Genomic DNA, 26,239 nt, shown 5'->3' on the forward strand with positions numbered 1-26,239 from the left:
CATGGTGACTTTTTTCCCCTGGATATCTCTTGTGTTTTCGCTCATAAATCTTTGACATGTTGCACTGGCTCTGTCGGTGGAGGGTTGTGGGAAGTGCTGAGATGCAGACTGAGATGAAGATACCACTTCTCAGGAAGGGCTTCCAGGCAAGGCCTTCAGATTTCCTCCTTTGTTTTCAAGCTGGAGTGTTTCAGCTTTGCTGCCGTTCTTTCTCAACTGTGGGAAAATCCAGTTTCATGTAGTTTGCTAGCTGACAAGTTCAAGGTGTTTTAAACACTGCAGTTAGAGCAATGGTCTGATTATCCTTAAGAATCAAACACTGTTAGCAGCAGCAAATCCATATGGGTCTGCAGCAACTCAGTGCTCACCTCCTCAGAGGGAATAATTTGTCTGAGGGGCGTAAGGCAGAGTGAGAGACTGAGGCAAGTTTTAGAGCAGGAGTGAAATTTATTAAAAAGTTTTAGAGCAGGCACAAAGGAAATAAAGGGCCGAGTGTGCTGTTTGGCCTATGACTTGGGGTTTTATATGTTGGCAGGCTTCTGGGATTTTGTGTCTCTCCTCCCTTGTTTTTTTTGTGTGTGTGTGGGTGGACTGCCCACATGTGCAGTGGCCTGCCAGCACTTGGGAGGGGCTGCGTCTTAATGTGTTTCCTGAAGTTGTGTGTATGCTCGTTTGAGGCATTTATCCCTTACCAGTGGAGTGTTCCTAGAAGGTCATACTACAGTTAAACTCAGCCATTTTGCCTCTTAGTGTGCATGTTTGAGCCCACTAACCCAGCTCTTAGATCCTGTCAGGAAGCTGCTGGTCATCGGCTTCATGTGTTTCTATCGGGAGACTGCCTTTCCCTGGTGCCAGCTGCGACCAATTATTGTTTTAGCGAGACAGCTTAACAACCGCTTGACCATCACCTGATGGTCACCTGGCATTCCTTGTTTGGGGCTGGCTCTCCTGCCCTGCTCATGTCTACCTAGCTACCCACTCTAACAATACTACACAGTTTATTCTTATTTTTAGAGAGTGGGGTCTCACTAAGTAGCCTAGGCTGGCTTCAAACTCCTGGGCTCCAGCGATCTTCCTAGTACCTGAGACTACAGATGTGTGTCACTGTGCCCAGCATCAAATGCTACATCATTGTTTTTTGCTCTACAGGTCATCCTAACTTTGATTTGTCTTCTAAGTTTACTGGATTTTCAGAGCTGAGAGGTATTTCAGCAATCATGTTCAACCCTCTCATTTCATGGAGATGAGGAAAGTAAATTCTAAGGAAGAAAAATGATTTGCCCAAAGGGTCAGAGGTCTTGAAGGAGACCACTTTAGTGAAGACATGAGGAGTGGGCAATTGAACCTTATGTTGTGTATTAGTTAGCTATTGCTGTATAACAAACCATCCCAAAATTCGGTGGCTTAAAACAACCATTTATTTGCTCAAGACTTTGTGATTTGGGCCAGGCTCAGTTGGTGGCTCTTCTGCTGGTCTCACCTGAGATTACTTAGTGACTTTCAGCAGTCATCTGGAAGCTCGTCTGGGCCTGGGTGATACAAGGTGCCTCAGCTGGGCGAGTTAGAACAGCTGGAGGCTGGCTGGGCCTCTCTCTCCTCACATAGAGATTGTAGTAGGGTATCCCACCTCCTTTCAGGGCAGTCCAGGGCTGCCAGAGGGCAAGAGTGAAAACTACTTGGGCTCTTAAGTCACACAGTCACTACTTTCTCTTTCCATTGCACAAGGCAAGTTACAGGTCAACCCAGGATTTAAGTCGAGGGGAAACAGACTCCACCTTTTGGTGGAAGGAGTGGCAGAGTCACAGCGCAAAAGGGCAGGTAGGATGGGAGGGATCATTTTGAGGTCATGCATCTCAAGTCTCTGGGTTCTAGCATCTCATCTTGGCCAGTGCCAGGGTCTGTCTGCAGAACTGTATTGAACTGCCCCACCTGTAAGGAGAAGTGGCTTGAACCCCAGATTGACTGATTCCCTGGAGTTTGCTGGCCATACCCCAAAGACCTCAAGGGCGTTAGGCAAGATAGACTGTTCATGACAAGCAGTGCCATGTCATCATGTAAGTGGAAGTCCCAGCTCACCCCTTGCCAGCTGTGCCATCTTGGGCAAGTTAATCTCTTTGAGCCTCAGTGTTCTCACCTGTATTCTGAGGATAGTTTTCCTACCTTGAAGTTTGCTCTGAAGGTAAATGTTATAAAAATGTACAGTGCTGGCCAGGCGCGGCGGCTCACGCCTGTAATCCCAGCACTTAGGGAGGCTGAGGGGGGCAGATGATGAGGCCAAGAGATCAAGACCATGGTGAAACCTCGTCTCTACTAAAAAAAATACAAAAATTAGCTGGGCATGGTGGTACATGCCTGTGGTCCCAGCTACTCGGGAGGCTGAGGCAGGAGAATTGCTTGAACCCAGGAGGAGGAGGTTGCAGTGAGCCGAGATTGCACCACTGTGCTCAAGCCTGGTGCCTGGCAACAGAGCAAGACTCTGTCTCAAAAAAAAAAAAAAAAAAAAAATGTCCCCTTGAGTGCTGACTCATGATTAACTGATGATAGTGATAATTACCAACTTCATCTTTTAGATTAATTGAGGTTTGGGATCAGAAAAACATAATAATAGCAGCCAACATTTGTTGAATGCTTGCTATGTCCTGGCCTCAATGGCCAGGACTTCATTTGGGCTATCTCATTAAATCCTCAGTAATCTAATGAGGTAGGCACTTTTATTGCCTCGTGTCCATATGAAGGAACTGAAGGTCAGAGAAGGTAAATTCTCAGATCACAGGAGATGGAGCATTTTTTAGCCCAGATGCTTTCATGTCAAGGGCCTAACCTCTTAACCATATTCATATATTTGGACAAATTATGTAAGCTCTCTTGGCTTCCTTTTCCCCAAGTTCTGTTTACAAACCTAGGGCTTATAAATTTCTTAGCGTGGGGCCTGGCCTAGAATACACCTGTGGACACTTGACATGTTGCCCAGGTCGACCCCAGCCTCTGTGGCTGGCCGGTTGCTGGTGATCCAGCTTGCTGAATTTGGAGAAAAGAGCTGCTGTCTCTTCTCATTCTCCTTGTCTCTCCCAGCTGGGAGTGGCTGTTTGAGGTTTTTGGCCAAGGGCAGCTGCTGGATGAATTGTTTTCATGTTTCATAATTTATTGCTTCTCTTCCCTCTAGATGGCCAGAGTGCTCAGTGGCCATGTTTTTCTAGGGGGAGATTGGCAAAAGCAACTTTGGGCTTCTCAGGGCAGAGTCCTACATGAAGCCAGTGCTCCCTTCAGATTCCCTGTGGCTGAAAAGAGCTGGTGGCCTGAGGTTGGTCCCATAAGAGGCCAGCTTGGAGAAATGAAATATGGTCTAGCCTTCAGCAGCATGAAGTGCAGCTTTCCCACAACATCGTTCTAGCAGCAGTACATTTGCCCAAGACCTTAATGTTCCCAGTGTTGCATGTGGTTGGAGGCAGGAAGGTCTTCCAAAATCACCCAGTCCAAACCCTTTATTTTATAGCTGGGGAAACTGAGGCCCAGGCCTTGTCCCTGAGCACCTGTGCTTTTGTTCCCAGCTGCACCTTGACATTGCCTTAGATGTCTACACCAGGCATTGCAAACTTAACATGACTCAGATGGGACTTTGGATTTTTCTCTCCAGCCCTCTTCCTCGCTGGTATTCCCACTGTCCTGGCTGGCCTTTCCCATCTTAGTTCTTCAGGCCCCATACCTAGGACTCATCCTTGATCTTCCTCCTCTGACATCTGAGGCTGAGTCATAAGAAGTCATGGAACTTCCATCTGGGTCTTTTGAGTTTGCTCTGGAGATGCTTGTCCTGGGGGAGCCAGCAGTCATGATGTGAGAATGGCAACCCACATGAGAGGCCATGTGTGGATGCTCTGGTTGACAGCCCCAAGTGAACTCTCAGCTGATGGCCAGCATCGACCACCAGACATATGAAAGAGCGATCTTGGACATCCAGCCCAGTTGGGCCTTCAGATGAGTGCAGCCCCCACTGCTGTCTGCAGCTTCATGAGAAACACCTAGAGGGAACAGCTCAGCTAAGCCCAGTCAGTCTGCACAACCACTATAGCAGATGGTAATGATTGTTTCAAGGGGCTGTTTGTTCCACAGCAGTAGGTAACTGGAACACCTACTCAGGATCTTTGCTTTCATATCTCCTGTGCCTGAAAGTTCTTTTCCTAGATATTTTCATGACTGAGCCCTGCTCATCAATTGCTCTTTGAAAGTCACTTGTCAGAGAGGCCTCTTGTGACCTCACAGGTGGTTTATTTTTGTGACTGTGATCTGTTTCCACATGAATAGGATCTGTTGTGGAATGTTGGCAGAGTTGTGTTCCAGGTGATGTTTGTTTTCTGCCTTAACGCCAAAATCAAAATACAGAGAACCATGTAAACTTACATGATTTAATAATTTTTAATTGAGGCAGTTATGTACAGTAAAGTGTACAGATCTTACATGTTCAATCTGATGAGTTTTGACAAACATGTAATCATTACATAAAATAGATGCTGGCAATTTTTATCACCTCAGAAAAAAATCCCTTGCTCCCCTTTCAATCAGTCGTCCATTATCTCCCCACCACCACACCTGAAGAGCCAATCACTTCTGCTTGCTGAAGAGCCAACATGTCAGTGTGCCTGTTTTAGAATGTCATGTGAGTAGAATCATGCAGTGTGTACTCTTGTGTTTGGCTTCTTTTGCCCAGCATTTCTATGATATTCATTCACATTGTTGCAGGAAGCAATATTTCATTCTTGGATTTTTTATTTTGATTCATTTTTTTTAATTAAAAAAATTTTTTTTGAGATGGAGTCCCACTCTGTTGCCCAGGCTGGAGTTCAGTAGCCTGATCTCAGCTCACTACAACCTCTATCTCCCGGGTTCAAGTGATTCTCCTGCCTCAGCCTCCCGAGTAGCTGGGATTACAGATGTGTGCCACCACGCCCAGCTAATTTTTGTATTTTTAGTAGAGACAGGGTTTCACCATGTTGGCCAGGTTGGTCTTGAACTCCTGACCTCAAGTGACCCACCCTACCGCAGCCTCCCAAAGTGCTGGGATTACAGGCGTGAGCCACTGCACCAGCTGCATTATGTTTTTAATGGTTGCTCTAGGATTATACTATACATCCTTAACTTTTCATTACTATGAAAATAGGTACTTGTACTTCCTCCTTCATCCTTTTGCTGTGATTATCAAATGTATTGATATGTACTATAAACCTCATAATACAATGTAATGATTTTTGCTTTAAATAATCATATGTATTGTATAGACATTAAGAGAAAAATGGTCTTTTATGTTTACTCACATGTTTATCATTTCCAGTGTTCTTCATGGCTTCCTGAAAATCTATTTCCATTCTGAAGAACTTGTGTTAGCATTCTTTGTAGTGCAGCTCTGCTGGCAATGAATTCTTTTAGTTTTTTGAAAATCTGAAAAAGTCTTTATTTCATCTTCATCATTGAAGGATATTTTCACGAAATATAATATTCTAGATTGACAGGCTTTTTTTCAAGCACTTTAAAGATATCATTCCACTGTCTTCTGGCCTCCATTGTTTCTGATGTGAAGTCAATGGTGATTCAAATCATTGTTCCCTTGCTTGTAATGTGTCATTTTTTTTCCTCTAGAGTTTTTGTTTATACTTAGTTTTTAGTAGTTTAACTATGATGTGCCTTTATGTGGTTTTCTTTGTGTTTTTCCCTGCTTGAGATTCACTGAACTCCTTGGATCTGTAAATTCATGCGTTTCACAAAAATTGGGGCCATTTTCAGCCATCGTTACACTTTTGTGCCTCATGGTTTTGTTTGTCACCTCCTTTGACAATAGTCACACTCACGGAAGACTGCTTGGTGTTTGGCCCACAGGTTCCTGTGGCTACTTTACTATTTTAACTTCCCTCCTTTGTTTTTCAGATAGAGTAAAAATTCTATCAATCTCCCTTCACTTTCACTGACTCTTCTGGAATTTGTTATCTGCCTTTTAGTAGATCCAGTGAATTTTTAAAATTTCAGGTAGTGTATTTTTTAGTTCTAGATTTTCTATTTAATTTATTATTTGGTAGTTTCTATTTCTTTGCTGAGACTAATTATCTTTTAATTCGTTATGAATATATTTTCCTTTAAATTCTTGAGCACAGTACAAATAGCTGCTTTAAAATTATTGCCTGCTAATTCCAGCATTTGGGGTCAGTCTCAGTTGATTTTCTTTTCTTTTGGGTTTCATTTCTTCTTACATTGAGTAATTTTGATTTGTATCCTGAATTTTGTGAGTGGTATGTTGTAGGCACTCTGGGTTCTATTATGTTTTTGGTTCTCCTAATTGTTTTTGTGTTACAGGCAGTTAAGTTGGCTGAACTCAGACTGTAAAATATCCCCGCTGCAGAGGGTAGCAGCTAAAACCTCCATTTAATTCTTTTAGCCTTTGCTGGGCCGTTTGGCATCTGTCCTGAGAAGACAGAGACCTGGGCAGACTTCATACATGGGACTTGGTGCTCCTCATCTTCTCCCTCATTCTGTGCCAGTTTCTAGCAGCTGAGATTGCCCCACATGCTGTCAGCTACTTCTTAAGGCCACTGAGATGGTGGATTTCTATCGCAGTTGTAGCTCTCTGGATGGTGCAGGAGGAGTACTGCCCTTGGGCCAACAGCCACGAAGCGTGAAACATTTGGCGCTTTCCTTTCTTCCATGAGTTGGCCCCTCCAGCGCACATCTGCTTTCGATTGCCCTTCAGAGCTTTAGGTGGTTACTTTTTATATTTTTTCCAGAGTTCATGGTTGTTATTTGCGGGAGGGTTGGTCTGATAGGACCTACTTTGCATTACTCAGCATTACTAGAAGCAGAATTCTGTTTTGGGTTTTTTTTTAGTTGCCAAGTAGTATTCCGCTGCTGTGTCTATGCAGTTCACTTGTCCGTTGTTTCGCTGATGGATGTTTAGGTTTGCTCACAGGCTTTTGTCTATTAGGAATGAAGTTGCCGTGAACATCATGCATAAGTCATTGTATGGACATAAGTTTTCTTTTCTCTTGGGTCAGCGTCTAGGACTTCACACGAAACTGTCGAGTTGGTTATTTATAGGGCCTCCCATGAGCCTGTAAATAGGGGATACAGGGCTACCATTCACAGGGGATGCAGTCATGAAGGAAACACATACAGTAAATAGAAACAGGTCCCATGGGGGTCACCTATTCTATGCCAGCAGATGCTGAGTGCCAGGGAGAAAAAGAAGGCCAAGAAAGGTGATGGGAGGGGAGGCGGTTGGGCAATAGATTTCTACTGAAGACTGGCGGGGCAGGGGAGGCTTTGCTAAGAAGGAATATTGAGGGACTCTGGGAGGGTGGCTGAGTGAGTGCGTGGGTATCTGAGGAACAACATTCTGGCAGGGAACAGTGGCTGCAGAGGCCCTGAGGTGTGGCTAGAGTCGGGTGGGCTGACGAAGGGAGGAGGTCATGAGGTCCAAGGAGTGCTGGGGCAGGCCATGGGCGGATGACCTGGGGTTCCTGGGCCACTGTGTGGAACCTGGGTTTGCTGCAGTGGACAGGAAGCTGTTAGGGTCTGCAGCAGTGGCATGGGTTGAAAGGTTTGTACATTAAGGAGAGTTGCTCTGGCCGGGTGTTGAGAACAGACAGCAGAGAGGAAGGGCTGAGAAGTGGGAGCCAGTGAAGATGCTTCCGGAACATGTAGCCCAGGGTGACAGCAGTGTAGTAGAGGGGAGGGGTGCAGGTGGCAATAGCGGCCGGGTCTGGAATACTGTTTGAAGGCAGAGCCAGGGCATTAGATGTGGATGTGAGAGAAAGAGGCATCCAGGACATAGCCAAGGTTTCTCAGCCCCAGTTACTAGAGGTCTGAGTATTAGAATAGTACAAATATTGGGTATTGCTCAAATAAAATGAAAACAGACCCTCATTGGAAGGAGAGGGTCAGGAAGTGTGCAGCATCCTTCTATCATATTACCTTGCCTGGTCTTTTCCAGAATATCTGGAACTGATTGATTGATTAATTGTCTTTCTAGCCCCCTAGAAGAAATGCCAGGACCTAGCACAGGTTGTGTGTGGCATGTCTGGGAACTCAATCAATGTTATGGAATGAGAGGAAGGAAGGAAGGAAGGAATGATGGAGGTGAAAAAGGGAGGGATAGAGGGAGGGCTAGAAGAAGGGAACAAGGGCAGGTGAGGATCTCACCCAAGGCTGAGGCCATACCACAGTCACTGTCTTTCAGACACCCAGCCTGTGTTTGCTTGTTCGGTCCACACAGCTGTACTGAGGGGAGGTTTGCTTGTTTCTTTGAAGGTGAAGTCCCCGAGGATTTCCCAGGCATGTGGAAAGACCCTGTGGACTTCAAGTTAGGCTCAGGTGTGCCTTGGCTTGATGGTCCCCAGTGACCAAGCGGCACAGCTTCCGAAGGTGGGACTCACTTGCCCCACCCTGAGGGGCTGCGATCACAGAAGTGCTTGTTCCTACGTGGAAAAGAAACACATTGCATCCATTCGTCTTCACATCCTAGAAGCCCACTCCCCACCCTGCTCCAGGCCTTGGGGAACAGGCTAGTTCCTGGTGCTGTTTGGTGGCCCTTGAGATGCCTGAGGATAGAGATACGTCCCTGGGTATCTCTTTTCCAGACCAAATCCTCTTCCATCCCCAATTCCTCATTTATTCATTCAGCAAATGATTTCTGAGCACCCGCTTTGTGCCAGGCTCTTTGCTTAGCTCTGGGACCAAAAAGACAATGATACCGGGTCTCCCTCCTCATGGGACCTGCCAAAGGCCATCGATTGGACCACGTGCTCCATCTGTCCTCTGGAGACCGAGGTCCTTGAGAGAGCAGTCTGAGGGCCAGCAGAGCCAGGCAGAGAGTGAGTCTGCAGCTCCCAGGCCACCCTCAGGTATGACTTCTTCGCCTGTAAAATGGGCCAACATGCATGCCTTCCTCACGGGACAGGGACCTCCTTTCCCTCACTGCTTCCTTCTCTAGTGGCTAGCCCAGTGCCAACCCACTGAATGAATGAATGAATGAAAGTGTTACAAGGTTTAATGGTGCTAACATGCATAAACATCTAAGTGCCCTTGTGATTCTCCTCCCTGGGGGATTTCAGGAGGGGTGTGGTCCCCCAGCTTACCCATCCCAGCCAATCTTGAGAACTGGGCTGGGAAACCCGGAGGGTCTCAGTCAGCATTTGCTGGATTGGCGGGGGGCGATTTCAGTCCCTACTCCTGTATTCTTAAGGCTGATGTTCTTGGTATCTGTCCCATCCCTGATGCAGACGAGGCTTGTCTGGATGCAGGTGCACCCGTGCCAGCCTATCAGGTCCACTATCGGAGTGGCTCCCAGGCCCAATGGGTGATTGCCTCATCTGTTTCCAGTGTCTGCCAATTACATTTTATGGCAGCAGCTGGGTTAGATGTGCAGTAATCGGAGAACAGCGTCCTGGACTCAGAGCAAATGCAGAGTTTGGGCTTACATTTGTCACAAAACAGCATCTCAGATCACTGAATAATTTATAAAAGCCTTGGATCACAGTGATTCTCTCTCCTCCCGGAGTTGCGGGCCCTGTTTGTGCAGCGTGCCCCGCGATGTGGCGGTGTGGCCGGCAGGCAGGCATTCTGCCATCTTGCCCAGAGGGGGGCTTCCCGCTCTCTGCCTCTCCCGAGTGGACGTGTGCCGTGTGTGACGGCTTCGCAGCGCGTGGTTAATGTGGCCATTCTTCCCGTGTCAGCTTTTATTACCATGAACATCCAGCTCTCTCGGCCCTGCAGGATTTCAGATCATTCCTCAGAATAGAGCAATTTGTCCCCAGTTTCAGGGTGTTTGAACCATTAACCCTGGGGCACCTTCAGGGTGTGTACCATGCAGGGCCCTTGGGCTATTTGTCAGTTGGAGTCCAGGGCCCTGGACGCACCCCAGGACTTGGCTCAAATGAACCCCCCCTTTCCTTCCTGGTCACACACAACCATGAGAGCAGGCTGTTTGGCAATGTCCTGGGGTCCCTCCTGGGATGGCTGTGGCCAAGGTGGGGGACCCTGTGACATGGGCCCCTTCCAAATGATGGTAGGTCATTTGGGCTGACAGCCCAGAGTGATTGAAGCCAAATGGGGTTAGAGTGACTCCCGTCTTCTCATCTTCACTCTTCTGGAATACCTTCTGCTGGCTGGGCGTGGTGGCTTATGCCTATAATCCCAGCACTTTGGGAGGCTGAGGCGGGCAGATCACCTGAGGTCAAGAGTTTGAGACCAGCCTGGCCAACATGGTGAAACCCCATCTCTACTAAAAGTACAAACATTAGCTGGGTGTGGTGGCGCATGCCTGTAATCTCAGCTACTCGGCAAGCTAAGATAGGAGAATTGCTTGAACCAGGGAGGTGGAGGTTGCAGTGAGCCGAGATCGTGCCATTGCACTCCAGCCTGGGTGACAAGAGCGAGACTCTGTTTCAAAAATCAATCAATCAATCAATAGAATACCTTCTACCACTGCAACCTTAATTCATTTCGTGTTGATCAAGGACCCAGTGTGGTTGGGAACAAACAGTTCTAGCCTGGGGACACAGTGGTGAAAAAGGCCAGAAATGTCCTTCTCCTCCTGAAGCTCACATCTAGTGGGAGCAGGCAGCAATACGTGGATTGACAAATAATTTCTATGTCTAATCACTGGTGGGGTAAGAACGTGGAAGAAGAAAGGAGAGGGAAGCCAGGAAGGGGGAAGAGAATGGCTTGGTGGGGAGGGGCACACCCTTGCGTGGGGTGGTCTGTGGAGAAACGGACCTTGGGTGCAGGCCTTTGAACGAAGTAAGGAGGGAGCCCAGCAGGTGTCTGGGATAGGAGCTCTTTTGTGTGTGTGTGTGGTTCAATGGTCCATTCTGTTTATTCAGAGCAGTAAGATATATATACCTTAAATATTACAAATTTTTATACACAGAAATGACCCACTCCCCAATAAGTTTGAAAAGGCAAAAAAAAAAAAAAAGGGCTGGGCGCGGTGGCTCAAGCCTGTAATCCCAGCACTTTGGGAGGCCGAGGCGGGTGGATCACGAGGTCAAGAGATCGAGACCATCCTGGTCAACATGGTGAAACCCCGTCTCTACTAATACAAAAAATTAGCTGGGCATGGTGGCTCATGCCTGTAATCCCAACTACTCAGGAGGCTGAGGCAGGAGAATTGCCTGAACCCAGGAGGTGGAGGTTGCAGTGAGCCGAGATCGTGCCATTGCACTCCAGCCTGGGTAACAAGAGCGAAACTCTGTCTCAAAAAAAAAAAAAAAAATCATTTCCTCCTCCTTTATAAAACCCTAGATGACCTATGAAGGCAGAGCTGAGCCTTGATGCGTTTCCTCGGCACACTCTGGCCAACACTGGAGGGAAGGACAAGGATGTGGAAGGAAACCATTATGCTGAAACTCCCCTTCCAACGAGGGTGCCAAGCACCCGGTCTGGAAAGAAGTACCCGCCTGGGCAGGTGCGAAAGCCCGAGGTGGGGCTGTGTGTGGTGTGCCGGAGGAATTGCGAGAAGACTCACGCAGCCGAAGGGAGGGAAGGATGGGGTGGGGTGAGGCTGGAGGGCCGGGGTTGCGCTCTGGAGTGCTCCAGGTGTCCTTCAGGCCTATCTGATTCCCTCAATATTTCCTGCGCCAGGCCCCCGGGAGGACTGGAGATGGGTGAGTCAGTCCTTCCCCTGGGCAGCTCATGGCTGGATTTTTTGTTTAGTCACTCAACACACCCAAGCACTGAAAGGATGGAGTCCCAGCTCCTGGGGTCCATAGTCTAGTGGGGACACCTGAAAGCAGGATAGCCACCTGACTTGCTTTTCCCCTCCCCACCCTGCCTTGGGCACCAGGTCCCTGCCACTTCTGCCTGCCAGGCTGGCTGCAGACTGGTCCGCTTTGCCCTGAGCTGTCGAACTTGGGTACATCTCCCAAGTTAGATGAAGTTCTAGAGGGAGAGGGAGAGGGAGGAAGAGAGAAGAGAGAGAGGAGAAGGGGAGGGGAGAAGAGGGAGGGGAGAGGGAGAAGAATATGATACTGTCTCGTTGCCTTTTCTGTCACCAAAAAGATCAGAGATGTAGATTCAGGGACCCCCATTTCACTACCAGCCCCATCAAGAAACATGGTGATGTCTGAAGGCTTGAGAAGGGTCCTTTCCCCTGTTGATGACTGTTTGAGTCACTCATGTCCCCGTGCAGGTCCTAGCACAGCTCGGGAACTCACGGGGCTCAGCAGGTGTGTTTGCTGCCTGGGCGAGTGGACTGTCACTCCCCCACATCACCGTGCATAGACACCAGCTCCTCCATCTTGGAGCTCCCACTGCAGGATGTCACCTCCCGTGGTTCCCTTTCCAAACTGCTGACCCTCATTAATATTCCACGGCACACTGGATGAATTATCTCCACCCCATTGCTATTTTTTAAATCCTTGATACTCTAAATTTCTATTTTTATGCATTTAAAATTATGAAAGATTTGATACATACGACAATGTATCATCGCGTGTGTAGGTTACGGATATGGTAACGAATCACAGCATCTGTGGATCTGTGCTAGCATCGAGCCTCTTCCTCTCTGAGTTCCTCCCTGCCCACAAAAGTAACCACTGTCCTAATATAAATTCCACCATTGCCTGGTTTTAAGTTGCATCACAGAGACACAGCCTTAAACCATCCAGCACTGAGCTGCACGAGGCTTCTGGGCTTTACATAAACGGAACATGCTGTGTGTGTTCTTCAGGAGCCTGGCTTCCTTCATTTCGTGTTCCGTGTTGACGTGTGTAGGGCGATGTGCTCATGTCTACGGCTGTGCCTCGTTCCCTTATTTGTACGATCATGTCTCCCAAGATTTGGACTCTTAAGAGTTTCTCTAGGGTGTTTACTGGAGAGAAATTGCTGGGGTTTGCGTGTGCACGTCAGCTTCACTGTATGTGCTGGCTCCAATGCCAACAGCGTATGGATGCCGTCAGTCCTCGCCAGCCCTCCACGTTCGCAAGCTTTTAGATTTTGCCAATCTCGTAACTGCTGATGGTCTCTCATGTGATTTTAATTTCCATTTCTCTGGAGAGCTTTTCATATGTTATGAGGCACTTTTCATGATGTCTTCTAGAAAACACTGTTCTCTGATTTGTACAAACTCTCTTAGTGGGTCCTTTGACTTCTCGTCACTATCTTGAAGTTCCTTGTGTACTTTGTGAATCGTTGTTCATTTCAGCTGTGGCGAATGCATTCTCCCTGCATGTAGTTGTCTTTTCTCTTTGTTTATGATGATTTTAATATAGCAGAAAGCATTTCTCTTTCGATGGTTTGTTCTTTGGGCTTGCTGAGGAAGTCTTATCCTAGTCCAGGGTTATAATAACAAGTTTTCTATAATGTCTTGCACGTGGTTTTCAGTTTTGCTTTTCACAGTTAAATCTTTAATTTACTTAGAATTTATTTTTGTGTAGGGTTTGAGGTAGGGATTTAATTTTTTTTTTCCCAAAAGGAAAACAATCTCCCAGCACCACCGAGTGAATGGTTTACCCTTTTCCACTGGTATGGAACATCCTCTCTGTACTCTGTCATTTCCTGATATGCACAGTGTGGGTTCCATTTTGTTCTGTGGACCTGTTTGTTCATCCTTGAACCAATATCACATGGCCTTAAGTATTTGTGACAACCTTGCTATCTGGTGGGGCATGTTTTCCCCACTTCCCTGCCACCTCCATCCATTCCGCTTCTGAAACTAAGTAGCTGGTCACTCTTCCTCCTGCACCCGTGATCACACCCACTGCTGGGCGTCCTGCCTGTGCTCGTGGTGCTGTTTCCTCAGTTGGGGTGCCCCCTCCCTCTTTCCCCTGAGTGACCCCTGCTTAGGTGTGGGGGTCCCTTTAAAACATTGTCCCTTTAAAGGCCTCTGGGAATGCTCCATCCTTCAGAAAGAGAGGGCAGTTGTTGTTTGGCACAGTCTATGCATCACCCTGTAATAGCTGCCCTGCTGTTTACTATGATCCCCCACCCCGTCCCTACGTATGGCATCATCACACTACCTGCATCCATCACAGACTGACTTTATTTATTTTGAGGCAGAGTTTGCTCTTGTTGCCCGGCTGGAGTGCAGTGGTGTGATCCTGTCTCACTGCAACCTCCACTTCCTGGGCTCAGGAACTTCTCCTGTCTCAGCCTTCCGAATAGCTGGGATTACAGGTGCACACCACCACATTCGGCTAAGTTTTTGTATTTAGTAGAGAAGGGGTTTCACCATGTTGGTGAGGCTGCTCTCAAACTCCTGACCTCAAGTGATCTACCTGCCTTGGCCTCCCAAAGTGTTGGGATTACAGGCGTGAGCCACTGTGCCTGGCCCATTGCAGACTTTAATGCATAGAGGGTGTGCAGGGAATATCCATGAGCCCAAATGGACTTGCGCCTAGACTTGGCTCTTCTTCCCCACCATGGTCCTTCCCTCCTCCCTTCATCACATATTGGCTGTAGGTGGACATTCACTGGAAATGCAAGGACGGGTGTCCAAGCAAAGCCTTTGTTATGCCCATTTCACAGATCAGCTCTCGGCAAATCCTGTCCTCAGAGGCCTGGGCTGGTGGGGTCCAGATGGGATGATTCTTTGGTCTGATCTTTTCTCACTATGAGTATGTTTCTTGCAAAGTTAGAATTTTCTTCCCCATAAATAGAGGGTTGAACTTTGTCCCCCAGCAAAATATGTCCAAGATCTAATTTGCAGTAACTGTGAATGTGACACATTTGGAAATAGGAGTCTTTGCAGAAGTAATTAAATAAGATCTGGAGATGAGATTATCCTGGTTTTCGTCTCTGGTAACTGGTCCTAAATCCGATGGCTGGTGTTCTTGTAAGAGAAAAGAGAGGCGGGTGAGGGAGACACAGAGGATGAGGCAGAGATTGGGGTGATGGGTCCACAAGCCAAGGGGCACCAAGGAGTGCAGCCACCGGGACCTGGGAGGGGCCCTGGGGTGGAGTCTCCCCTGAAGAACTTTGATTTTAGCCCTGTAGACGCACCCGGAGCTGTGAGAGGACTTGTCTCTGTTGTTTTAAGCCACAGACTCTGTGGTAATTGACGAGAGCAGCCTGGGAACTCACACACCATGCAACAGTTATCCAGCAGGAGAAACTCGGAAGGGCCAGCCCAAGAACCTCCTCTTCCTCCCGGCAGCAGTTCTGTTTCAAAGCGCTTTGGCATCTTTGAGCTGATGTTCATCACATCCCCGGGGGAAGGCTAGGTGACCTACGATCTCCATTTTCCAGGTAGAGGGAGTATCCTCACCTCACTCTCACCCTCACGCAGTGTTGCATTCCCTTGGAATCACTGCCAGAGCATGGGAGGAAGCCAGACCCGCCTCCATGCCTGTCCCCTCACCAGGAGGACTTAGGGTATGGGGGCAGGCAGGGATGTGGGTCATCCCACATGGCATCCAGCAGCTGTCACATTCAGCCCCAGGTCCAGAGCCCCTCTGCATGCCAGGCACTGTGCCAGGCACCAGTGATCTGGGGGTGCTTGGGACACTGTTTTCCAGGGGGCTGGTCTGCAGGGGCCCCAGGCCTGCCCCAGCTGCTGTGTTCTGAAGCCAGTTGTCCTCCCAGCCTCCTCGATGGCCATGTGGCATTCCCTGGGCCGACACTGGCTTGCTGTCACTTGGGTGGACCGAGGTGTGGCAGACGTGCAAGTGGCAGCGTTGGCCAGGCTCTGTGGCCCCAGTACTCACCCCACACAGTGGCTCTCAGCCTGGGGACTTCATGCTGGCTGTGGAGGCCATGTAGCTCCTTGGCCGGGCAGGCTGGATGGGCAGGAGAGGCAGGGCCCTCGGCCGTGGGATGGGGTGCTGGCTGGCTGTACCCACCAGCTTGTGGGCCTCCCCAAGTTGCTCTTCCTCCAGCAACCTCTCTGCGTGGACAGCTTCCCCTGTCGCAAGGACAACAGGGTCTTCCCCACAGAAAGTCCCTGGGCCACCACCACCATCCTGGCTGCAGTCTTCTGCCCCCAGCCTGACCTCAGGGCAGCCTCTGGACGGGGCAGCCAGGAGAGTTCCCTGAATAAAACCCTTTTACTCAGGTTTCCCCTTGCTCCACCCTGGCAGTAGCAGCTGGGCACAGCTGCATGAGAGTTGGCCCCGGACTCTCCAGCCATGCTCCCAGGAAGGGCCACATGTGGCTTCCTCCCTCCCCCCGACCCCCCGTGTATCCCTGACCTGCATCCTGGGGTGCCCGTCTGCCCTGCTCTCATCTGACTAATGCCTCCTCACTCCTCTGCTGTGCCCTGCCTGGTCCCCTGGCCCCTGCCTCCCTGTGCCCCGGGCTCCCACCTGGACGGCAGGCCCTGTGTGCTTGGTACCCTGTGTGTTTGCCAACCTCCACCTGGGCTGTGAGTGTCTGAGTTAGGGGCTGCGTTTGTATCCCTCCCTCTTGTATTCTGGGTATCTGGCACCCACGTGGCCCAGGTGGCCCTCCGACTGGGAGACCAATGCTTTGGTGTTACATTCAGCTCCTCACCCCAGGAGGATGCAAGCTCTTGAGGGCTAGGCCTGGGGTGCGGGAGGTGCTGTGTTCCTGTCTGTTTGAATGAATGAATGAATGAATGAATGAATGAGTGAATGAATGAATGTGTTATCCAATGTGAGGGGAGTGAGGGATTCCCCTGGACACCTGGGGGAGGGCTTTCACACCCATATTAACCTACCCAGGGGACAAGGTTGACGGGCGATTTGGGGACCTATGGTAAGGAACAGGGTCCCCTGCATCCCCTGCGTTTCTAGATACTGCAGGACTGGCCTGGGTCCCCTGGCTGTAGGGCTGAGACAGAGGCATTCAGGCTGGACTGACGGGTCCTGCCCCAGCCACGTCAGCAGAGCCTGCCTGGTCCTGTCCCTGGGTGCTGGCCAGAGTGCCAAGAAAGCACAAAAGACTCAGGTGAAAAAATCAGACCGACCCTAAGGTGGTTTTAAAATTGCAAGCCAGGTGCGCTGCAGGCTGGAAGCTGGGTGCAGCCGAGGCATGGGGGCAAATGAGCATGTTTGGATTAAAAAAGGCCAACGCATCTAACAGCCAGGAAGGTTTGCTTTAATATTCCAGCATGTTCTGTTGATTTATGGCTGTTGCTAGGTAACAGAGTACACCAAAGCTGCTGTGATTTTAAAGCTATGGCTCCCGACTAAAGAGTCCACAGAAAGAGAAAACCATTAATCGGGGTGGGGGCTGGGGAGGGTTTAAATGCAGCCCAGAGGACAGGGAACTCTTGGGAGCAATGAGAGCGAAGCCAGGGCATCCACGCCTCCGTGTCTGACGTCCTTCAAGGGTGTGTTCCACTGCCAGTGTGGAGAGCCAGCTGCAGACACGGGCTTCTCCTTCAGGAAGGCACCAGCATGAATTTATCTTTCATTTTGCACTAAATCGATCTAGTATGTGTCAGGTTTCTAACACAGCACTGTTTGTGTACCGGATGTACGGAGTGTGTCATCTTGACAGGCAGGATGCATTGTGCTGGTTTTATGTTGCACACAACTCCCGCGTCTACCCAGCACCATGCCTTTGCTAAAATGTGCTGCTACCTCCTGCGTGCCCTGCTTGGGATGGCACAGTGAAAAAGACAGAAGCCCCCAGACCCTCCTCGCTGTGTACACGCCCCTCGCCCTGGCTCCCTGAAGCTGACATTCTGATTGAGGGAGACAGACAATAGTCATGATAAACAAGAAAAAATTTTAAAGCAAAGCCCAGAAAAGGGGACCAGGAGGGGTGTGTGTGTGTGCATGTATGTACGGGTGGGTGTGCTGTTTGCAATTGTAGGTAGGGGGAACCCAGTTGGCCTTATTAGGAGGGTGACATTTGAATCAAGTCTTGTATGAGGCGAGGGGCCGAGGCTTGCAGGTATCTGAGGGAAGAACAGCTCAGGGGAGGGAACAGCAGTTCCCGAGGCAGGGGTGTGCGTGCTAAGCTGGAGGAACAGCTGGGAGACTGGTGTGTCGGAATGGAGTGAGGAGGGAGACTGGGGAGGGGAAGCAGATCCTATAGGGTTCCCAGGCCACTGGGAGGACATCATCGTCTTGGCAGGTCAGAATCTTAACCCCGAAGTTCAGTCCTACACCTGGGACCCGTGCCTTTGAGAGGCCTCTCTCCGGCCAAAGCCTGGCTTGCTGCTTTTGGAACGATCTGCGCTTGTGTCATTGCTGTGTATTCTCCAAGACCCAGGCACCCTCTCTGTGGTGTCTCTTAGTTTGCGTTCCTTGAAAGCAGTGCCTGAGTCAGGATGTGGGCGCAGGACGTTTATTTGGGTTGAGATCCTAGGGCACATCATTGGGGTCCCTGCTGGAGGGATGGGGGCTCCAGTCTACTGAGAATTGTATAGAAGGCTTTAGAACTGATCTCCAAACACAGCGGGACAGCAGCACTTCTCCAGGGATTCTCAGTTCAGATCGGTGGAGGGCCGGCATGGGGGCACTGCCTTTCACTCACACATGAGCACGTGCTCCAGGCCCAGTGGTGTGGACGGAGGCCTTGGACTGAAATGCAGAAAGATGCCAGAGCATTCGAGGGGAGGCTCTTGTGGCATCCTCCTACCCCACCGAGTCTTCAGCACTATGATCCTGGACAGGCCAGAGTCCAGACCTCCCTGCCTGTGGGGTTGGCCAGGGATAGGCAGGGGCTCTGGATGACCCTGTTGGAGTCCATCCTGGGTTTTCGGCTTGCAGTGAGTGGGGAGACCTTCTCTGGCTCTGGCCAAAGTGCTGTGGGAAGTGGCCTTGGAGCTGCTACTGGCTGTGTCCACCCCATGAGAGAAACAGAGATGTGAGGCAGAGAGGGTCCCGTGGAGTTTAAGCCCCAGGGCCCACTGTCAGGGCCTGGGATTGTGTCCCCTTTTATGCTAAGCTAGTTTAGGCTGGCTTTTTGTCACTTGCAATCAGAGGATCCTGATTAAGCCTCCTTATTGTCCCTGGTGTTACCAGTCCCTGGAGGACAGTAGTTCACTCAGGTCCTGCAGCAGGGCCAGTGGGTGGAGCCCGGCTGTATTAGGCCGTTCTCCCATTGCTGTAAGGAACTACCTGAGACTGCGTAATTTATTAAGAAAAGAGGTTTAATTGACTTAGAATTCTGCAGGCTGTACAGGAAGCATGGCTAGTAAGTTTCCCTTGGGAAGCTTACAGTCATGGTGGAAGGTGAAGGGGCAGCAGGCACATCTTCACATGGCCAGCAGGAGAGAGAGGGAAGGAGGAGGTGCCACATGCCTCTAAACAACCAGATCTCGTGAGAACTCACTCACCATCACCAGAACAGCAAGGGGGAAGTCTGCCCCCCGATCTAATCACCTCCCACCAGGCCCCTCCTCCAACACTGAGGATTGCAATTTGACATGAGACTTGGGTGGGGACACACAGCCAACTGTACCACTGGCCCAACTCCAGCCTGATCCCCTCCAGAGACTGCCCCATGACGGCCTGGCCTTGCCACCCTTCTGTTTGAACTGGTCATCATTTCCCTGGCTCTCAAGGCCTTCTGGGTTCCAACAGCCCTATTGGACTCAACCCCAAGGGAATACCTGGACTGGTTCCACCACCCTGCATGGCCCCCTGGGTTGGCCCACACCCCATCGGCCTGCCCCATCTTCCTGTGCAGAAGCTCGTTGGCCAGCCTGTGCCACCATCCTGCAGGAGGCACAGAGGTGCTGGGGAGGGGCAGGTTGAGGGGCTGGCCACCTGAACCACTTACTGGCCTCCCTGATCAGCCACTGATCCACAAATTCATCCAACAAATACAGATTCCTGCCACACACCAGGCAGCAGGGGTGGACACTGCAGTGAGCAAAACAGGCAAAAATCCCTGTCCGCAGAGCTGACATTACAGAGGGGGAAATGGGGTAAAACAGATCTGTGAGTGACACAGAGCAGGGTCTTGGAGCACGGAGGCTGGGGCAGAGTTTACGTGGGTGGTGCCTCACCTCCAGGGAAGGTCTGGGGCCCAGCTCTGCAGCCAGGCCTCCTGGAGTCAGGTCTCATCCACCGCTCATGTGCAACCTGGCGGAGGTTGTTCAACCACTTTGAGCCTCAGTTTTCCCATCTGTGCAAAGGAGACACTAAGCGTCTCTACCCATGGGATATGTGGAAGTCGAGTGAAATCATGCGTGAGGAGCGTTTGTCCAGGGCGCGGCGTGGGAGCGGGGCTGCAACCTCGGCTTCTTGCCATGGCTGATGTTCTTTTTTGGAATGTCCCGAGAGATGTGGCACTGCGCTAACACTGTGCCCTGATGCACCCTCTCTCCCTGGAGTGCCTAGACGGGGGGGCTTCCTCCCCACCTCACTCTAGGGGCTGTGGCTGGTGCGCTTTGCAGTCCTGTTTCCCCATTCCTCTGTCCCATCTGTCCCATCTGGTTCCCCCGTCCATCCGTTTTTCAGGACTGTGTCTTCCTCGAGCTCTCGAGGGCAGAAGTTGGTGCTGTTCATTGGTTTCTGCTCCAGTGTGTCCTGTAGTCCTGATATTTAATTGGTGAATAACCATTTTTGAAATTAGTGAATAGTGAATAAATGTGGTATGGACTTAGTGATGACTCTAAGCACAGAAGTAATCAAGGAAGGTCTCGTGAAGGAAGTGTCAGGAGGGGATGGCTTAGACATGCCTGTGGGAAAGAATGCCACCTCCCTGCTGAAGGCTGGGTAGAGTTCATTCACTGCAGTCCCTTTAGAGATGGAGGACGTAGGAGCCTGCTCCCGGAAGCCTGCCCACAAAAGGCTTGGAGTCTTGTTTTCCTGACATAGCCAGGCCCAGGTAGAAGATGGGGATGAGCATCAGGCCTTTGGGCCCCTCTTGAAAGGGCTGAGGCGGTTGGTGGGAGGGATGGACGCCTGGGGCTGCACACACGGCTGGCAAGTGCTGTGAATTACTGATCACCAGAGAGCAATGTGCAGGCGGAGGTCACTTTCCTCCTGGGCCAAACTGCTCCATCGTGCGTAATTGCCTGTTTTCCAAATTTCCCCAGGGCTGGCCTAGGGGAGGGATTAGCTCTGTGCACATTTATTTTGCTTGAATCCAGTGTATGGGGTAAAAAGTCATACCATCCATTTGTCTTTGGTATGAAGTTCGAAAATAGTGGATGTGATTAAGTCAGGTGCTAATGGGTGGTTTTCCGTCCTCCCTGACATGGCAAAGAAGTGCTTCTCTGCGAATCCCAATCCCCGCAAGACTCGACTCACTCGTCTGAGTGGTGGGCTGGCAGAACCTGAAAAAGTTAGGGGCAATAGAGACTCCCTGAGCACCCGTGATGTGCCAGGCACTAGGTATATCAGTGCCTCCAGTTCTCACTGAGATAACCAAATAAAATAAATGTGACGCATTAAAGTGAGGAACCAGTTGGAGAAATATTTTCAAAGAAAATTGTCAAAAGTTTATTGCAAGGATGCTCCCACTCTTTACTGACAGGCAGGGTATGAAAGGGTTGAGGGGTACCTAATAAAAGGAGTTTTTATGGAGCCTACTGCTTCAGAGAGGGTGTGCTGGGAATCCCCTCTCGGCATGGGGAGGAATAGGAGGCACTTTTACCACTTACCTGAAGCCCGATGTGGAGGGAGGATTCAGGGCTTAACATGGAGCTGCTGAGCTTCTGGCCAAGATGGACGACTAGGGACCAGACTTACCTTCTCACCTTAAACAAGTTAAAAAAAAAGGCACAAGACAAATGAAACAGTGGTTTCCAAGCAACTGGACACCAGAAATGAAAGTGATCACTGAGCGATGGGAAATAAACAAGGTGAGGCCAGGACTGCTCCAGCTTACTGTCTTGAGAGATTTCTGGCCATGTTGTAGGGAGAGGTTGCCCACTGGTGTCTGCTGGAACCCCTGAGTTGAAAGACTGAGCTGAGTCTGGGGAGATCAAAGTGGCTGGATTTCACAGGGCTAACTTACGGAGTAGAGAGAGCTGCAAAGAAAGAGCACTCTGGAGTTATGCAGAAGTCCAACTTGAGTGCTCAGTTGAGTACTGATCAGCACATCCATGCAAGGAAATTACACAGTCAGGGAAAGAACACCCCCCAAAGACCTGAGATGTCAGTACTTAGAGCACACACACAGTCAGCAGTAGTGCCTGCTCTCACCAGCCAGACTGGAAAATCTTGTAATTCACAGGAAATTAGGCAGACAACTAAGGAGAGTCTTGCCTCAGTAGTAGGGAATAATTAGTCCTAGATTGATAATTTCTGCAAATGTGCTTACCAAATCATCAAAGCAAGACTTTTGAAAGAGTCAAACTGTTTCGTTTTTTTTTAAACAGGGTTTTGCTCTGTCACCTGGGCTGGAGTGCAGTGGTATAATCATGGCTCACTGCAGCCTCAGTCTCCCAAGTTCAAACCATCCTCCTGCTTTTAGCCTCCTGAGTAGCTGGGAACACACACACATGCCACCATGCCTGGCTAATTTCTTCTTCAATTTTTTGTAGAGACAGGGTCTCACTATGTTGCCTAGGCTGGTCTTGAATTCCTGGGCTTAAGCAATCCTCCCACCTCAGCCTCCCAAAGACATAGATTTAGAGGCATGAGCCGCATGCCTGGCCAAGATCTAACTGTTTATAAAGGAGTTGACTACATCTCAGAGCAAGGCTCAGGAATATTTATAGGACTACAGACAAATCCAGCAGCCCAAAAGGCAGAAGTCACAATGTCTGGCATCCGGTAAAAAATTACTAGTCATGTGATGAAGCAGGAAAATGCAAACCATAGTGAGGGAAAAGTCAATCAATTGAGACTGATCCAGAATTGATACAGATGTTAAAATTAGCAGACAAGGACATCAGAACATTTATCATATTCTGTATATTCTAAAAGCTAGAGGAAAGATTGGATATACAATCAACATGGAGGATACAGAAAAGACATAAATCAAACTGTTACAGATGAAAATTACAATGTGTAATATGAAAAACACACTGGATAGGATTAACAGCAGAGAGGACATTGCAGAACAAAAGATTAGTTAACTGGAAGACAGCAATAGAAACTCTCCCAAAAGAAATATAGAGAGTAAAAAGACAAAAAAAAAAAAGAACAAAAATTACAAAAAGAGACAGACTTTCTCACTGAGTTGTGAGACAACTTTAAGAGGCCAAATATGTGTATAATTGGAGTTTCTGAAAGAGAGGAGAGGAAGGGACAGAAAAATATATGGAGAAATAATGGCTGGCAAATTTCTAAATTCAATAAACGTGGTACCCCACAGATACAAGAATTTCATTGAACCACAAGCACAATAAAAATGGGAAAAAAACCCCACTAAAGCACATTATAATTAAATTGCCCAAAATAACTAATAAAGATAAAATCTTAAAAGTAGTCAGAAAAAGGTGTGGGGTGGGGAAAAACATGTTATATACAGAGCAGCAAAGACATAGATTACAGTGGATTTCCCTAGAAAATAATGCAAGTGAGGGCCAGGCACAGTGGCTCATGCCTATAATCCCAGCATTTTGGGAGGCTGAAGCAAGTGGATCATGAGATCAGGAGTTCCAGACCAGCCTGACTAATGTGGTGAAACCCTGTCACCACTAAAAATACAAAAATTAGCCAGGCATGGTGGCACGTGCCTGTAGTCCCAGCTACTGATCAGGAGAATCGTTTGAACTTGGGAGGTGGAGGTTGCACTGAGCCAAGATCGTGCCATTGCCCTCCAGCCCGGGTGACAGAGTAAGACTCTGTCTAAAAAAAAAAAAAAAAAAAAAAAAAAATGGAAATAATGTAAGTGAGAAGGCAGTGGAAGAATATCCTCAAAGCATAAAATTAAAAAAAAAAAAAAGTCAACCTAGAGTTCATACCCAGAAAACAACCTTTCAAGAATAAAAGCAAAATAGACTTCTCAGACATAACAGCTGAAAGAATTTATCACCAGCAGGCCTGTAGTACAAGAAATGTTAAAGGATGTGCTTCAAACAGAATGAAAATGATACTAGATGGAAATATGGAACTATGCAAAGGAACAAAGAGCATAATGGTAACTACATAGGTGAGATATAATATTTTCTCTTATTATTTTAATCTCTTTAAAGTATAATTGGCTCTTGACACAAAATAATAACCGTGTAGTGTGAGGTTTCTAACATACATAAAAGTAAACTGTATAATAGCAAAAAGGCTGAGAGGGGAGAATGTAAGTAAGTAAACTATATTTGACGTGGTATAATATCACTCGAAAGTAGACTGTGATATGTTAAAGATGTATACTATAAACCTTAAAATAACTACTAAAACAATAAGAGTTATAGCTAAGAAAAGTTGTAGCTAAGACGCCAGAAAGTGGAGAGAATGACATCATTGAACAATGATTAATTTAGCATTGAATAATGCTCAATTAATTGCAAAGAAGACAGAAAAGGAGAAAGGAGGGTACAAAGGAAAATAGAATAAATGGAAATGAATATCAAGATGAGAGATATAAACCTAATCATACCAAGAGCAGCCATGGTCTAAATATCTCAATAAGAAGGCATCGGACTGGATGAAAAGGCAAGTCTGATGAAAAGGCAAACCCAAATATATGCTGACTACATTCAACCCACTTTAAATATAAAGACAAGAGTTAAAAGTAAAACTGAAAAAGATACATTGCGTTAACTAACACGAATCAAAGGAAAGCTGCAGTGGATATATTAATCTCAAAGTAGATCTCACAGTAAAGAATATTACCAGGTTAAATAAAGTAATTTCATAATGATAAAGGAAAGAATTAATTAAAAGGGTACAACAGTCTTAATGTTTAGCACCTAATCGGGGACATGAAGCAAAAATGATAGAACTGCAGGAAGCAATAGACGAATCTATGATTACAGTTGGAGATTTCAATAACCTTCTCTTACTGACTGATGAAACATCTAAACCAAAAATATGTAAGAAAATAAAAGATATGAACAACACTATCAACTAACTGGACCTGGCTTACATTTGTAGAACATGCTACCCAAAGACAGTAGAATAGACATTCAAGTACACACTACAGAACATTCACCAAAATAGGCCATATTCTGGCCACAAAACAAGTCTCAGTAAATGTAAAGGGATTCAAGTCACAAAAGATATGTTCTCTGTCATAATGGAATTAAATCAGAAATCAGTAACAGAAAGGGCTCTGGAAAATCTCCAAATATTTGAAAACAATGAAACACACATTTATATAACCCGTGTTTTCAAGGAAAAATCTAAAGGGAAATTAGAAAGTATGTTTACTTAAATGAAGATGGAAACAATGTGTCAATATCTATGAGATGTCACTAAAACAATACTTAGAGGGAAATGCACAACACTAAATTTCTGTTCCTATATTGGAATAGAAGAAAGTTCCTAATCAATGGCCTTGATTCCTCCTTAAGAAACTAGAAAAAGTACAGCAAACTAAACCCAAAGTAAGCAGAAGAGAGGAAATAGTAAGGACCAGAAGAGAAATTGGCTAAATATAAAATAAAAACAATAGACAAAATAAATTAATCCAAAAGTTGGTTATTTATTGATGAAAAAATTATCTAAGATTTTTTTCAATAAAATTGATAAATCTCTCAGCAGGCTGATCAGGACAATAAGAGAGGAGACAAAATTGCCAATATCAAGAATGAGAAGGTGACATCAGTATATATCCAGCATTAGAATAATAAGGGAAGATAATGAACAGCTTTTTGCTAATATATTCAACAACTTAGAGGAAATGGGAAAACTCCTGGAAAGACACCAACTACCAAAGCTTACTGAAGAAGAGATAGATATTATAAACAGTCCTATGACTATTGAGTAAATCGAATTTACAGTTTAAAACCTTTCCACAAAGAAAACTCCAGGCCCAAACGACTTTACTGATGACTTTCAGTAAACATTAAGGAGGAAATAATACTAACTCTACATAAACTCTTTCAAAAAGTTGAGGGAAGAGAACACCTTCCAAATCATTCTGTGGGGCAAAGTTACCTTGATCTCAAAACCGGATAGATGTTACGAAAAAAGAAAACTACAGATCAATAACAATAGTCTTCTTGTACATGAGTTAAAAAATTATTAGCAAATTCAATCTAACAATATCCAAAAAGGATAATACATCATAGCCAAGTGGGTTTTTCCCAGAAATGCATGGTAGATTTAACTTTCAAAAATTATCAATGTAATTTACCATATTAACAATCTGTAAAAATCTATGCTGTCATCTCAATAAACACAATAAGGATTTGACAAAACCAACCTTTATTCTTGATGAAACTGATAAAATCTCTCAAGAAACTAGGAACAGAAATGAAATTCCTCTACTTGATCACGAGCATCTA

At 47.5% G+C, this 26,239-nt stretch overlaps 1 protein-coding gene across 1 annotated transcript in view; it reads left to right on the forward strand.

The window, feature by feature from the left end:
- PPP2R2C (protein phosphatase 2 regulatory subunit Bgamma) overlaps nucleotides 1-26,239 on the forward strand; it is a 248,010-nt gene that overhangs the window by 55,867 nt on the left and 165,904 nt on the right. The gene's annotated exons all lie outside the window — the stretch shown is intronic.

Source organism: Aotus nancymaae, unplaced genomic scaffold (assembly GCF_030222135.1).
Source record: "Aotus nancymaae isolate 86718 unplaced genomic scaffold, 86718_ANA_hifiasm-v0.15.2.pri h1tg000006l, whole genome shotgun sequence".
NCBI classification, from domain to species: domain Eukaryota; kingdom Metazoa; phylum Chordata; class Mammalia; order Primates; family Aotidae; genus Aotus; species Aotus nancymaae.